The 16,458-nt window shown below is 40.7% G+C and overlaps 1 long non-coding RNA gene across 1 annotated transcript; it reads right to left on the minus strand.

Annotated features, from left to right (window-relative positions):
- Positions 1-9,109: 9,109 nt before the first annotated feature.
- Positions 9,110-10,852, minus strand: LOC309691467. Its single transcript, XR_014272010.1, has 3 exons — positions 10,801-10,852; positions 10,604-10,738; positions 9,110-9,280 (listed from the first exon to the last, which is right to left on the minus strand). It is a non-coding gene; the product is annotated as an uncharacterized lncRNA (long non-coding RNA).
- Between the last annotated feature and the right edge of the window lie 5,606 nt (positions 10,853-16,458).

The raw sequence follows: 16,458 nt of genomic DNA on the forward strand, positions 1-16,458 counted from the left end.
CTTGAGTGCTTTCTGTCACATTTCGAGCCTGCGTATAGAACAAAATAACTGAGTGTGCATCAGGAGTTAGTGATGGTGGACTCTGCTAGCAGCTACATCTGCAAAAACCAGAAACTATTCAAATGGTTATTAAACCACATCTTTGTTGATATGTACTGGTATAGGTACGAGTACAGGCGAGGTCATCAAATGTTGTCTTTATGGGGCACGAAAAGCAAAGGATGAACTGACCACAACTTTTTAAATAGAGCTTAAGTTTCTGTGGGCTCTAGCTTTTTCTTCAAAACCGTTGGAAATATGTGATGATACTAACTCTTCACAGATTAACAACTGGCGAGCAGATGGAATCAACTTCAAAAACAAACAGCTGGGTTGTGGGCAGTAATGGGCAGTGAGTGATATCGGTCCATTTACAGTTTTAAAAGTTAATAGTTAATAGTTAAAAATAATGTGAAACATTAGTAAAAATCTTTTGACCAGATGCTCTGTAGCTTGAAGGTCAGTTTGACCTTTAAACTTTAGCGGTCGAGTCCACCCAATTTTTTCTAAGCTATACTAACAGTTTGTTTAATAAAATACTCCTTTGGCCTGCGGAGGAGTATCTTGCCCTTGTAAAGTGTTTGCAGTCAATAAATGAACCCAGAGCTCCCACTGTGTTGCCCTTGGACAGGTGTGTTTCTCTGCTATTGGGCTCCTGGTGCTCTGGTTCATCTCTTGCTGCCAGACTCAATACAGCACCTGCCAGCTTCTGAAGGTGGGAACTCTGATTAGCTGTGACTCTGTCTTCCTAAGTTTTAAACACAAGCTTGGAGAAGAAGTCAAGGTTGACAGCATCTAACTGCTCGTCTCTTGGTTTGAGTTTTGCCCAGTCATTATACTCTGAAACAAAAGTGTTCTCTAGATTTTTCCAACACCATATATTCTTTTTATACATATGGAAGCGTGCCTGCATAATAAGGATGCTAACAGTGGGAGGAAAGAAGGGTCAAACAACTTCTCTGAGACTTTAGCGGCTAACTATGCAGAGGCCAAAGGTCAGGAGTGTGTACTCCCATGGGCCACTGGAGCAGAGAGAAGTGGTCTGTGTAAATTCTGTCTTTACATGTTCAGATAGATGAACTAATTACAGTGAGTGTCTGCAGAGGTCTACAGGCAATCAAGTCTTTACCTTATCTGCTGCTTACAGCCACTCAGGAGGTCAAACACACATTAGCCTGCTATCACTGCTAATCTCTGTCTCCCTGTCAGTCTCTTCTTCCTCCTCACTCCACTTCAATAGCTCTCTCACACTCTCTTGCAGAGACACACACCTAAACACACGCACACGAAAAGCCAGTTTGTCTTTGGTTTCCTGCAAAACAGTCTTTTAAAAAAATAATAATAATAATTTCTGATTTCTTTCAGTTAAATTCACAGGTTTTCTGTTAATGGAAGCAGCTTTCAACCTGAGGATTTTTCATGTGCACGGCAAAGGGACCTCAGTTTTATCTGAAACTTAAAGGTTTCCACAGTAAAATATTTTTAATAAGAAAAAAAAGGATAACCTGTGGACTCTTTCACTGCAGAGTGTCTGCTCTCACCAGAGCATCAGTCTTAAAGGGTCTCAGTCTTCTGTGCAGGAAACATATTAACCACATTAGTTAAAAATTATAGTCATCATCAGTGACAGCAAAAAAATTCTTTCCACATTTAAATATAATATCAATATCAAATATAAAGATTTCATTTTTCATTTTTGTATTTGCACAGTATTGTTATACTCTTCTCCTTCCACCTTGCACAGGACGAACACCCAGAAGCAGACACACAGCTCAAATAAGGCTCCCAAAAATGACAAGGTAAAATTGAGATTTGATATGGTGCCATTACAGGTTTATCGAGAACAGTAATCTTGGAAATTGTCCTCTTTGTGCAGACGATGAGCGCGACGTGTTCTGCTTATCACAGAGAGTCAAATATCGAGCAGTGATGTTTCTACCTCCATTTCTCTGTCTCAGTCAGAGCTGCTGCTGTTTGATTGACTTTATCACCGGCTGTACTGTAAAGCTTTAAATTATTCAGTGCATGCCAAGATCCAGAGAGAGAGAGAGAGAGGAAGAGGGCGAGGTGCTGTCTTCAACAACAGCCTCTATTTTCTCCTCTTCCGTCTCGCTGCACATCAGTTCAGACAGTGTTTACCAGAATAAACCCTGTCCTCCTTCCTCTTCTCTCCTGTCTTCTGGGTGGTTTCTTATTCCTTGTCTTTCTGTGGAGATGAATCCGTAGCCAGCAGAAGTGGTAACTTTACTCAACAGCTGTGGATTATCTAGTCCGTACACGCTTATCAGAACTTTAATGACTGTAATGCAATTCATAATGCTTTCTCATGGACTGGCATTGAGATCTGGAGGTCAAAGCGTCATTGCAAACCTACCAATGGACAAGAAAACTTATTTTCTTCAGGGATTAATAAAGTGTTCTGATTCATATTTTCCAAGTGTTTCAGACCATCGACATTTAGACCACTGCAGAGATATAAACTGCAGTAACAAATAACAACCATCGGAAATTAAAAGCACATTAAACATTCAATTCAATTCAGTTTTATTTATAAAATTGCCTCGAGGCACTTTACATTGTAAGGTAAGACCCTACAATAATACAAAGAAAACATAGAAAACCACAACAGTCATATGACCCCCTTAAAGCAAGCACTTTGGTGACAATGAGAAGGAAAGACTCCCTTTTAAGAAGAAGAAATGTCAAGAACCAGGCTCAAGGAGGGGCAGCCATCTGTTGGGAGCAGTTGGAGTGAGGAGAGGATGACAATACGAAGATATGCTGAGGAGCGTCTTGATGCATTCTCAATCATCCAGGAAAGTAAATCTCCGAAAGTTGAATCTGTTCATCTGGATGTAGCGTTTTTTTGTCCCACAAAAAAAAAAAAAAAACAAAACCGCTACGTCCAGATGAACAGATTCAACTTTTGGAGATATGCTGAGGAAGAGAGCCTTATTACTTAATTCCCAGCTTATTGTCAAAAAACAATTAAATCATAACTAATAATGTGTAGTAGCTAGTTTATAACTGAGTTGTAAACCATCTAACAATTAACTGGATATAAATAAGTAAAAACTGTAACATTTATTATTATTATTAGTTATAATTGCTAATATATAGTGTTCTTTAGCAAGTTTTATTATAATCTGTCCAACCACTGATTTCATCACAGGGCATATCAAACGGGCTTACATTCACTCCTGCTGCTAATTCATAGCCACTAATTTACTTAACATGTACGTTCATGTGGAGCAAGCACTGTGTTCAGCTAACATTTGGTGTAAACATAGAAGTCATTGCACAGCAGATCAGCTAAAACATGTGGAAATGTGAAATTTGTCTACAGACAAGCCTATTTTTTGCTTGAAAAAGCAAAAACAAGCTAAACTTACAAGGTACTGCCTGTTGTGCTATAAGCACCAAACTGTATTTGAGAAACTTACGAACTATATTGTAAAGTGTTCTGTGCCCTGTGGTACTTTCGGCTGAATCGATACTGTATTTGAGCAGAAGCTTGTGGTCCATCATGGAAATGAAACTCTCTCACTCTGTAGCCACAGTGGACAACACTGGACATCACTTTAATGATGGTGGGTCTTTGAAGGGAAGAGTCTTCTTCACCAAGGCCAGGATTTCTTTAAGACTTGTCGATTCTCAGCTTGCTTTACTTTCCCTAATGGACTCGGTGCTAGCGCTGTTGCAGAGGTTAGAGCCTGTAGGTTCTAAAGAAACACGGGAATTTTCCTTTAATCAAAAAGGTAATGATTCTCATCAGACTCTAGCCTTTGATAAAAGACCTGAAAGAGCACTGTGAATTCCTCCTGTCTGTGCAGTTAAAAGCCTCGAGCTCTTTGTGTCTCTTCTGTCAGTCTGTAATCATCAAACTTGAAACAGTGTAAAAAAAAAAGAGGAAACCAAAGAGCTACTGAAGAACCCGTTTCTCCTCACAGGAAAATGGTTGAAGGGAAACAGGTATTTCTTTTTAGACAAAGTTGGCTTCACAAGCTTGAGCTTTAGAAGCTCATCATGCCAACATTTTCTAGCTGCAGAGGATGTCATGTGTCAAAGGGTAGTTAGCAAAGTGGACTCAAAAGCAAAATGCAAAGCAGACCAAGTCAAGGTTCAGATGATTTATTAACAACAGCAACAGGACAACAGGATTCCAGAGGACAGTTTGGTTTACAGGGACTGGTGTCACTGACAGAGAGAAGTTAAGGTAATCTAAGTGAGTCTACAGACAAGCGGTCCACAAGAATGTTCCAGATTTTGTGTGTCGTGTCTGAGGCATGTGCGATTGCTTAATTGATCGATCGGAGGAGGACTCTTAGAAGGGGACCGCTGCTCTGATTGAGTCTGGTGAACAGAGTCGTAGGAGGGTGAGCAGGCAGGTGAGTGGATGTGGCGAGATCTCAGATAAAGGACTCAACAGAGGGAGGACCAGCTCGGCAGGGGGACAGGTCTGTTAATCTGGAGAAGGAGCCGCTCTTTGGTCTAACAGGGAAACGCAAGGAAGACGAACCGTTTGATATTTGTTCAGATTTCTTTTTTGTGTGTGTGTGTGTGTGTGTGTGTGTGTGTGTGTGTGTGTGTGTGTGTGTGTGTGTGTGTGTGTGTGTGTGTGTGTGTGTGTGAGAGAGAAAGAGAGAGCGAGAGAGAGAGAGAGCACAACAGCGAGTCCATTTGTCTGTTTTCTGCACCTGGTGCTTCCTGTGTGTCGGCCCTCACTGAAGAGGAAAAGGAAGAGGAAGCATGCTCCACCACACAAACGCACAGAGCAATTCAGTTCACATGCATACATGATCCTCTGCTTCTGAGTCTCAGGTCAGCGATGGAGGATCTGCTCTGATAGAACTGCAACAAAGCGCACAACAACACAAATCTCCCCTACACAACTGTTTTCCATCACAATAATCAAGGTTGATGCAAGGTACTCAAAAAAGTGAAATCTTAAAGAATCCTCTTTAGCTGGACTAACTCAACAAATGAGTTCTTTTTTATTTTGCTAGACTGTTATTTCAGCAAAATACTGTGCACTTGTCCCACGGTCTGCTCAAGAGACCAACAGGAAGAGATTAGTCCTACTGATATGACATATAAGTTGAGCACACAAGTAATTTTCAAGACTTCAAGAAAGAAGAGGAGTATTATCAGAGTTTACAATGCCAGTAACATGTATACAGTTCTGAATTCCTGCTTCAATCACTTACAGCAACACAATAAAGAACCCCAAATACAAAAATGTGCACAAATATTAATTTTGCTTCAGTGCAAATGATTTATGAACTACTAACCATACACTGGGCAATACATACAAAATGCATATTCAGATGTAAGGTAATGGAACTTCCTCCATTTATATTTCCAAAACATAGCAAATGTCAGTGTGGCCCTTTAACTCTCTAAAGTTGACTCAGAATTTAAAAGCAAAGACTGTCAGGCTTCAGACCTCGCGCGACCTCAGAGCAGAGAATTCACGAGAAACTACAAGAACAGAGCGACACAACTTTAAAGGGAAAACGTTTAAACATCATTTCCTTTTTAAGGCCAGCATTTCAGGAACTGAAAGCGAATCATCTTGATTCATGTCTGGCCTGTGAACCAGAGATACAGCTTTGCAGCAAGGCTTTTAGTTTCTAGACATTTACTTGATTTACATATTGTGTTTTTGTTTTGTTTGTTTTTTTAACAAAATGAGTTTAATGGAGTTTCAACTGTAATAAACACATATCGGTTTAATTGTTCGGTCAGTGTGTGTGCTGTTGGTGCATGTGTCCGTCTGTCCTTGCTGTGTCCAGCGGTGACAGCAGAAGCTTTGGACCTGTCACTGCTCATAGTTGCTTCACATCCACAGCACTCACAACGTGTCAGCGTTTCTTTTCCACATGGAGGCCAGTGGGGCATCATTACCATCTGGCTATAAGGCTATACTGATGTCAAATATAGGCCAGTGAACACACATACACACACACACACGTGCACACGCTTACACACGATCATCCAGACAGTTTGCTGTTAGCGCTTGGAGAGCAACAGGGAGAAGGAGGCAATGTGGAAGAGAAGCGGGCCTCTGTGACAGTCCGTCCAAAGCTGACCGCCAGCACTCTGGTGGCAGTTGGCCTGGTTCCTTCTCAGTGCTCTGTGACATTCCCTCAATCAGCACTGCAACACACAAGTACATACACACACACACACAAATGGAGCTTCCAGCGGGCCTCATTGTCTCACTAGACGATCCATATGAGTCACACTGCCCCTACAGCTCCCAGAAAAAAACACATACACTAATTTTTCCCTTATTTTCACTAACAATAAAGATCAACACTTGTAGTCAAAATAAGCTCTTTACAGGCGGCATGCAAGGGCATGATTTCCTCTTGCAGTGGGTATTTCCTCCTCACTTGTCAAAATTCGATTTTTGTCTGCTTCCCTTTCCACAGTTTCTGTGAAACTGGTTCCTCTTACTGTCAGAAACAACAGCATCATGAGACTAGAAAATATGATAGCCATCGTGTTTGTGGCTTATTGCTTTACGATTTTAATGGAGGACACTACTTGCTCAAAGGTGACTCCTGTGGATGTCAGACAGTTCAAAAAGAGAACACACACAGGGACACAATATGAAGATGCTAGTGTAGCTCGTATAAACCTTTCAGAAACTCCAAAGTTGTCTCCTTAATAGAAACTCACCAGTCATTTTGTCTGGTAGGAATATTCAACTGCTCGTCAGTGCAATAAGGCGTGTAGACAACCTGCTGGTGTTCAAACCGAGCATCAGAATGAGGAAGAAAGATCTGAGAATGTCAGAAATTGCTGTTCTACTCAGATTTTCCTGCCCATCTCCAGGATTTACATAGAAGTGGACAAAAAAGAGAAATCAGAAAAGGATGATCAGATCGTTTTAAGCTAATAGAAAAGAAATAGTAACTAATTTAACCACTTATTACAATCCAGATATGCTGAAGAGCATCTCTGAATGCACAACAAGTCAACCCCTGAAGCAGAAGGAGTACAGCACCGCTACTGTCAGGAAACTGATGCTATAGTTTGCACTGACTCACACTGGACCACAGAAGTTTGGAAAAATGTGGCCTGGTCTGATAAGCCTCAATTTCGGCTCAAACATTTGGATTGCAGGGTCAGAATTGGGTGTAAACAGCATGAAAGCATGAATCCATAATGCCTTGTATCAGTGGCTCAGGCTGATGCTGGTAGGGTGATTGTGTGGGGGCAAGCTTTGGGCCCCTCTGTACAAACTGAGTATTGTTTAATTTTCACAGCCTACCTGAGTATTGTTGGTAGGCTATGGCCGTTCCTTTACAACCACAGTGTACCCATGTGCTTCCAGCAGGATAACACAGCATGTCACTGCTCTCAGATCATGTCAAACTGGGTTCTAGGACATGACAATGAGTTTGCTCAAATGTCCTCCAAGGTCACCACATCTCAATCCAATTTAAATAAATTGTCTGGTGAGTGTATTTCAATATGTCATTCATATTTTATTAGATTAGATTTTTTTTAGCAGAAAGATTATAAAATGACTCATTTGAAGTTTTGTTAGTGAAGTCTGGCTGGAAAATATTTATAATGAGTAGCGTTTAAATGAAGGTTTATACCGTAACCCTAACCCAGTAGCACATATACAGTGTCAGTACCGTACAAAATCTCCAGGGGGCACTCCCTGATGTGCTCTAATCACCATCATGTTATAAACAATCTGACAAGCAACAAAAATAACAACAATGAAAATATTAGTCTATAAATGGCAGAGGCCATGTTTAGTCTATGGCCGCCCCTCCTTGAGCCTGGTTCTGCTGGAGGTTTCTTCCTGTTTAAAAGGGAGTTTTTCCTTGACGCTGTTGTCTGATTGTTGGGGATTTCTCTGTATTATTGTAGAGTCTTTAACTTAGAATATGAAGCACATTGAGGCAGCTGTTGTTGCAATTTGGCGCTTGAATTGAATTGAATTATAACACCCAACACCAAGTTGGCTGGCGATGAAGTGTTAATACTGTAGCTAGCTAACTAGCAGGTTGAGTGTTGGTGCCCCAACTCTGACTCATTAAACATTAAAATCAGTCATGGTCAGAAGAGCTGGACAAACTATCTGAGTTAACTAATGCTAAACAAAGTCAACTAAAGAATTAATTTATTCAAATTTAACTTTATCCAAGTGTCTCTCTCACAGGTAAGGTTGGACTAAAAGCATTTAGTATTGTATTTATTTGTTATTATCTGCTTCACTCTCCACTATCTTGCTTTCCCCTCCCTGTCCTCTTTTTTTTTTCTCCTCTTGCTTTTCTCACTACCCATTTTATGAGGTAATAACTGCCCACTGAGCCTGCTGGTTGGTGGATGATATGGCCGTATGTACACGAATGCGATGGCCATTCAATAGGCTTTTATTTGTTTGTTTGTTTGGCGCTGGACAGAAAGTAGTGGGCTTAACAGAGCTTGTTTGCTGAAAAGAGTTGCCTGCTGTTGCCGTAAACAATGTTGACGAGTGTTATGAGACTGAAGCAGTAAATGTGTCATAAAACCTAAAGCACTCGCCAAAAGAGGCCCGAACAGCTACGCTGAGCTGTGGGATTATCTGATCGCTACTTTTGCTCGATTCACTGAAGAATATTGATTAGTGGAGTTTTTAAGTAACGGTGCATTTGCATATTTTTTCATGTGAAATTCTCATATTTCTTCGCTCAGCCAGTAATCTCGTTGTATTTTAGTTCGGGGATCAAACCAAGCGGAATGATTAAATGTTGCATATATTTAGCAGAAAACCAGGTGATGTGTGTGGCTATCATATATAAATTATTTTTCGTATAACTGGTAGAAAACAGATGAATCCACAGCACTTGTTATCCCTGGTGAGTTTCACCTTGCCCAGCAGTCTTCTGAGAGCTGTTGGTCTCATTAATCTCGTTTTCTCTCCCCTGCCTGCTTTCCACTCTTTTTTTTCCTTTTTTTTCCTCCCTCATCCTGGCTCCTCCTCTCTCCTTTGCAGACAATGATCCAATTAGCTGCTAGCTGCCATGGCACCAGTTGCCTGCAGATGTCGGATGCCTGTGTGTGTGTGTGTGTGTGTGTGTGTGTGTGTGTGTGTGTGTGTGTGTGTGTGTGTGTGTGTGTGTGTGTCTGAATGTGTGTGTATTTGTGTAGCTGCCTCAGTAATTACCAGTCTGATGCTCCTGCAGCTCAGTAACCTTGTTCTGACTCCATGCCTTCCTCTGCTGGGTGAGCACTGCAGTTTGAAAGGTACATATAAAGCTGTGAAGCATTCCTATAGCTTTAATCGGGTACTGAAGTCACGGATGAGCACGCACATTAATTCAGAGTAGAGCAACAAGTGCAAACACCATGTCAACTGTTGTTAGATTTAAAAGCAGACTGGTCATTGGGGCACAGACTGGTGGCCTGACTTGGCCTCAAGTGTCGGGCTGAAAGATATGAGTAAATTAAAGGGAAATAGATACAGGTCAGCTGAAGCCACTCACACAAGTTCACTGTTATACAAAACTAAAATGTGCAAAAGTCTTGAGCTACACCACATTTTGCTTGGAAAATGGGAAATAGGTGTAGAAATGTATTAAAATATGTGCTATAATAAAGTATACAAGACAATTTATACAATTTATACACTTTATACAATTCTAACGAGCTTGAAAGTCAATATTTCTTCAAGTAGTTTCCACAAAATAGTTATCTGGGCGTCTTGGGCGACACTCTGTACTGTTCTCTGTCAAGAAGATCCCACAATAATGTTAAGGTTCAGACTGTGGGGAGGCCAATCCATGACTTATAGCACTCCATATGGTTGATAGGAGAACAATGAAGAACATGTCATGCCTATCAGTCAAAAAAGCAACATTAAATGTCCCTAAAATCACATAATCTGTAGGGGTGCAACGATGCACAAAATTCACGGTTTGGTTCGGTTCGATACTTTGGTGTCACGGTTCGATATTTCTTCGATACAAAAAAATTTTCATGCTTTTTTCATTTGTCATTTATTAAAATTATAAATATATATTTTAACTCAAACGTACAGTTTTTAAATTTAATGTTGCTGAAACAACAAAGTAATAAAAAAATAAATCTGAGAAATCACTCATCTTTGGAAAAGAGAGTTTATTACAGAGAAATGGCTCTTTCCAAAATAAAAGCTATACTATCCGCTTCTTCTGAGCTATATTCTCAGCAGCATATTAAACATATCAGGTCCCCATAAGGAGAATCCTGTGCTAACGGCTGTCTAAATGACTCGGGTAAAGTTTGTAGCATGCGTGCTTGTTGTTTTTGTCTGCTTCCACTTGTCTTTGCACTACGATGTTGTCGGAGTAAATGTGCAGTCATATTCGTTGTGTTCCCACTAGTGCTGTCAGCGTTAATCTGAAATGACGTTAACGCCACAACACGGCAAATCTCCATTAACGAGCTACCGCGGATCGCCCCGTGCGTGGGGCTGGATGGCAAACTGCGCTAACGCAGTAGTTCCCACCCATGTAATTGAGCATTGCGTGGCACATCCGACATACTGTTTTACTTTTGTCCATGACGTGCTTACCTTCAGGGTCATACTTCACATGAAGACCAAAATAATTCCAAACGCCAGATCTGAATGAGGGTGGGGGAGGTTCAATTTGCCATGTTGCAACGAGCTTAGCTTCTGTCTTGCTAGCTTGTGCTGCGCTCAGTGGATCTGCGCTCAGCCTAGGCGGACGGAGAAGTCGAACGCAGATCTACTGAGCTCTCAACACAGACAGCATCGTCAGAAGAAAAATTGATAAAATAAATTTAAAATTTTGTATTGTTCGATACATATGCGTACCGAACCGAAAGCACTGTATCAAACGGTTCAATATCGATACGAGTATCGTTGCACCCCTAATAATCTGATGCAGTAACCATGGTAGCAGAGAAAAATGTTATGTAATCTGATAGGGACAGAGGAGACACAGAGGTGCAGTGGTTAGCACTGCTGGCAAAGCGTTTCATAGCAAGTCAGCTGAGCTAGGCTCCAGTTCCAGTTAGGGTTGCCAACCGTCCCTTAAAAAACGGAATCGTCCCGTATTTCGAAACAAAAGTACACGTCCTGTATTGAGCTAATAAGGGACGCACTTTGTCCCGTAATACAGTGAGAATCAAAAGTAGTCTATAACTTTTAATGGAATTAACGCTTTGTTTGAAAACATAATTCCCAGCCCCTCTCCTGATTTGTGACCAATGAGCTGACAGCACACTTATGACAATTCGAGTATGACAATTCAGATTACCGCTCATCTCATTGGTCGAGGAAAGGTCGCTTACGGAGAAAATACCGGAAGACAACAGATGACCACAACAAGAAGCATGGCCAACAGGGAAACAAACGCCGACACTGCGGTGCAAGTCTCGGACGACAGTACACCTAAAGCTGGGCAGACACTGTGCGATTTTTTTCAGTCGCGTTATTCAGCTCCTGCTCAAACTGCACAATTGACTCGCAGGGGTTAGAAGTTCGTAGGTCACGATGCAGGTCTCACACTATACCGCCCGATGCTCTGATGCGACCTGAGTGCTCACACTGTGCCTCCATAAAATGAAGGTTATAACAGAAAATCTGTCGCGCTCTCCCTCCGTCTTTCACTCACACAGACACACCACCACCATCAACTTTGCTAAATTGCTAATGAAAAACATTGATCAGGCAGCTGTGATTAAGCAGCAGTGTAAATCCAACTATTTTCACGGTTGTTGTGGTCGTGATAATTTTGTGAGGCCACATCGAAAAGGCTCGGATGAGCTTTCCAAAGTTCTACAAGTTGTGCCTCCATCGCTTGTGTCCAGATCACACGCTGCACAGCCGCGCTGCTCCATCTTTTACACCAACGTTTACGTGTTTGCGCGCGAGCAGTGTGAGCGGCTGTGATGAGACCCTCACGAGCGATTGATGATCGGGAGCTGGTCGTGAGGTGTTAATCGCTTCTCGTTACCCCACGTATACTACACGATGCACGATGAAGATCACTCAAAAATCGGCTCAAAATGGGCCTAAAACCGCACAGTGTGAGCCCAGCGTTAGAGCAGCAATGTTTGTTTCCCTCAGAGAAAGGGAAGAATGGGAAAAGGAAAACACCTGGCTGGAAAAAGTTAATATGGGCATGTGCAGTGAATATCAGCGCTATGTGGCCAGAAGTGTGATAATATAATTTATTTTGTGTAATAAACAACTGCAAGGATAGATGATTACAAATAGATGACTAATACATAAAAGTAATACATAGATGAATAATGATGATGAGTTAAGATGCGTAATCATGGGAACAAGCGGGTTTACAAACAGGAGCAGCTGATTAGCATTAGAAAAGCTGAAATAATACCTCAACTGAAGCCAATTGTACTAAATGCACTAAATGTGCACTGTTACAAGAATATATTTCTTTCTATTGTTTTCTATTATTTTAAGTTAAGCAGGACAGAGTTCTTTTAAAGAAAGATTTACTTATATTCTCAAAAGTTAAGCATGACAGGCTTCTGTTTAAGAAAGAGACCTGTTTTACTGTGTTAATGTTGTCATTTTGAGCTAAAAATAAATGGCTAAATGATCATTTGTTTCACATGTGTTCATATCACAAAGAATAGAATATGCATGTACTTAAATCAAATTCAAGTCAAATGGTTAAAAAAATAATTTCACACACAAAAAAAGAGCTAGAAAATTCACCACACTGGGAAGGGTGAAGACAACTGGGTCGCCCGGCCCTGGCCACGAGGTGTCCCTTATTTATTTTTCAGGGAGTTGGCAACCCTAGCTCCAGTATAGCCCTGTGTTGGATGAGAAGAGATGAAGAAACTTCTGTCTTTAAACTGCTCCATTAACGTTTGCTGTATCGTCAGAGCTACAAGGGCTTTAAACCAAAGCTTGTAGGATGTTCATGCATTTTGTTTTTGGCTAAAATCAACAAAGAAGGCAACAGTGGGACTTGAAGCCTTGAGCCCAGATTTTGTGTTTGTGTTTTGCTTATTTAAGAATATAAAGCACTACAACAGGAAATCTGGACACTAAAATCAATTACTTTAATATCATTTAGACTGCATTATTATATTGTGTCCTTATTTGAGCTGTGCATTCATGTCTGTGCTCCACTGTTGTCAGCTCTGTTTTATGGAAATTACATCTCGATGCTCTTAGTTTGCAAGAAGTGATGATGCTGCCTGAACAGTTTTTTTTATATAATCAGAAAATGTGCAAAGTTTCAAAATCTTCATAGCAACATATCCGTAAATGCTGACGGACAATATACAGTGTGCCATTTATATTCCATAGAATATTTGTTTCTGGCAGCTAAAGCATGATTAATGCCAGTCACTGTACTCGGTTAAGTTTTAAGGCATGGATGATGCAGATTGATGCCGGCATCACTCACTTACATGTGGTGGAGCTGCTCTAACGTAGGAGACTTTTAGCAGAAAATCCTTCTCTGACAGTCTGGAGAGGGCTCCTCTCACAGATGCGTTGGTGTTAGCATTTCAGACATGCAGCTGTCGAAAAAGCAACGTAGCATGATGTTCTTTTGTTATGAGAAGACTAATTTTAATCAGCTGGAAAGAGAAATTCTCCATCCCGTCCACACTTTATGCCTTTCTTCCAAACGTATGATGTCAAATCCGCATTTCCTTCACTTCCAGTAATAAGAGTTTTATAGAGACAAGTTTGATATGATCAGATCAATGCTTATCCTTGTATCTTTGAATGAGGAGCAGACCTATTACTCGTGTTTTGCCCTTGTAGAAAATGGTCCAGATAACAAACAGATCAAATACTTACTTATGGGTCTGCACAGCCACACAGGTCTGTTGTCCCAGCTCAAAGTTTGATTCCAGTCTAGGATTAGTCTTCTCCTAAGACTGACTTTTGTTTCAATAACCTGCTGGTAGATACCTTTCATGACTGGAGAAATACCTGCTGCCAGAAGTTATCATGGTGTAACTAGACACCATTCTCCACCTGTCCAGCAGATGTCCTCGGTGTGTCTCCACCTTTCTCTGTGACTTATGTTTCCCCGCACATCTGCTACATATATAGCTGTTGGTCTGCTCCAGAGTACGATTGATTTATCCCTGCCTCTCAGTATCCTGTTACCAATGGTTACTTGTAACTGTATTGAGGCAGAAGGACACTTTGAATAGACACAGTACTGAGTGAACGCCTTGAACTATCCCTCTTTTATTTATATTTTGCTTGGAAAATGGAAAACAGGTGAAGCAGTTTATTGAAAAATGCAAACATACATGGTGATGCAGTATATGAGGCAAAAACAGAATCACAATTCTAACAAACTTGTAATGTCTTTGAGTAGTCTTGAGCAATAGTTCGTTTGACTTCTTGAAGGACATTCAAAGCTCTTCTTTGGATGTTGGCTCCTTTATATTCAGTTTTCTGTCAAGATGATGCCACACTGCTTCAATAATGTTGGGGTTCAGGCTCTGTGGAGGCCAATCCATGACTGATAGTGTTCCATTGTGTGTTTTTTTGCTAATAAGGAAAGCTCTTACCTGCATTGTCACTGTGTTTGTCATTGTCAAGCTGAAAAATGGCACCTCTATTGTGTTTTACAGATGGCTGTAGGCACAGTACTGCAAATATATATTAAAAACATATTAAACCCTATTCAGTTTTTGCTTTGTACTTTATAATCCACTCCTCTCATGTGATATGAACATACATTAAAAAACTGTTTTGGTCTCCATTGAGAGGCAGGGTACATCTGTTCAAGAGGAGCTTTTTTGAAAAGCTCGGGGTACCTTCTGCACACTGAGCGATGATTGGAGGCCTAACTGGAGAGAAAACGATCATTTTAAAGCACATCTGTGTTATTGTGTACATGATCACAATGTTTTATGTTTTTTTTGTGTTTGAACACGCATTGCAGTCACTCCTCTCTGCTCTCTCCGTGCTTTGTTGTCCCCCTTTTTGGTCTCCATCCTCTGGGCCTTTTCATCAGGGTCCCCGGGTCGAAGGGAGCAGCAGCTGCACGAGGCTGTTTAGCATCCTGAGGGTTTGACCTCTGACCTTTATGTTACAGCACTCAATTTAACACGGCAAAATGAGTGAAGACACCGCAGAGAAGAGCTGGCAGGATCAATGAGGGAACATGTCTGGAATTTAGTTGCAGTGCTTCATCTTCATACAGAAAGCATGGTGAGCTTTTATAGTCACAGAACAATTTTGTATTTAGTGATGAAGCTTTCAGTACTGATAAATATTGTTTAGTGCTTTATTTCATTGTTAAACAAAGCCATGTGTCTGACAGACAGCTTAAGCCAATATTTATATGAATATTGAGGGGAAAATTTCTAAGTTCTAAACTTTGCACAGACAAACAGAAGATGAAAGGACATAAAAGGTTCAACTTTAATTTGTTTTCTGTGTTTTTACATAATGCAAAGGGATGTTTTGCAGGGCACACTTACATACAGAGTCTATGCATTGAGGTGATTTGACAAGAATTTGCACCACACAACACAAATAGAGGGGAATCCACATTTGCACGAGTTAAAATATATTAGCTTTGGTGAAAAATTCATTTTGACTGTGCTTCTCACACAGACTGTAGATTCTTGTGGTACCACAGATAATCAGGACTGAAGGCCCAGCTTACTGATGCAGTTTTAATGCAAGACAAAAAATAGAAAGTTTGCAGAAATGTGAGCAAAACTGAAGCATTTAATTGTAAAGGCCTTTACACATCCGTGCAAATATTATGTGTATTAAAAATATTTTGGGGACTGACCTGTTCTTAATGCATCCATTCACACCGACCGAGTAATTGTACAAGATAAATTTGCAGCATTTATTTTTCGAATCAGGCTCATTTTGTCAGATTTTTCGCATTTGAATAATTAGATCTGAGCCGTCAGACCACTGCATTTGCCAACAAGTGTGCTCATAGCACAAAATCCGCACCGCATGTAAAGCACCATATGTTAGGTAATAAGACTCATTTAAAGTCTTTTTCTAGATTTGCTAGCTCTATGTTTGCCTGTACAGGGAGTGCAGAATTATTAGGCAAATGAGTATTTTGTCCACATCATCCTCTTCATGCATGTTGTCTTACTCCAAGCTGTATAGGCTCGAAAGCCTACTACCAATTAAGCATATTAGGTGATGTGCATCTCTGTAATGAGAAGGGGTGTGGTCTAATGACATCAACACCCTATATCAGGTGTGCATAATTATTAGGCAACGTCCTTTCCTTTGGCAAAATGGGTCAAAAGAAGGACTTGACAGGCTCAGAAAAGTCAAAAATAGTGAGATATCTTGCAGAGGGATGCAGCAGTCTCAAAATTGCAAAGCTTCTGAAGCGTGATCATCAAACAATCAAGCGTTTCATTCAAAATAGTCAACAGGGTCGCAAGAAGCGTGTGGAAAAACCAAGG

Source organism: Aulonocara stuartgranti (assembly GCF_965226115.1).
Source record: "Aulonocara stuartgranti genome assembly, chromosome: 16".
Taxonomy (NCBI): domain Eukaryota; kingdom Metazoa; phylum Chordata; class Actinopteri; order Cichliformes; family Cichlidae; genus Aulonocara; species Aulonocara stuartgranti.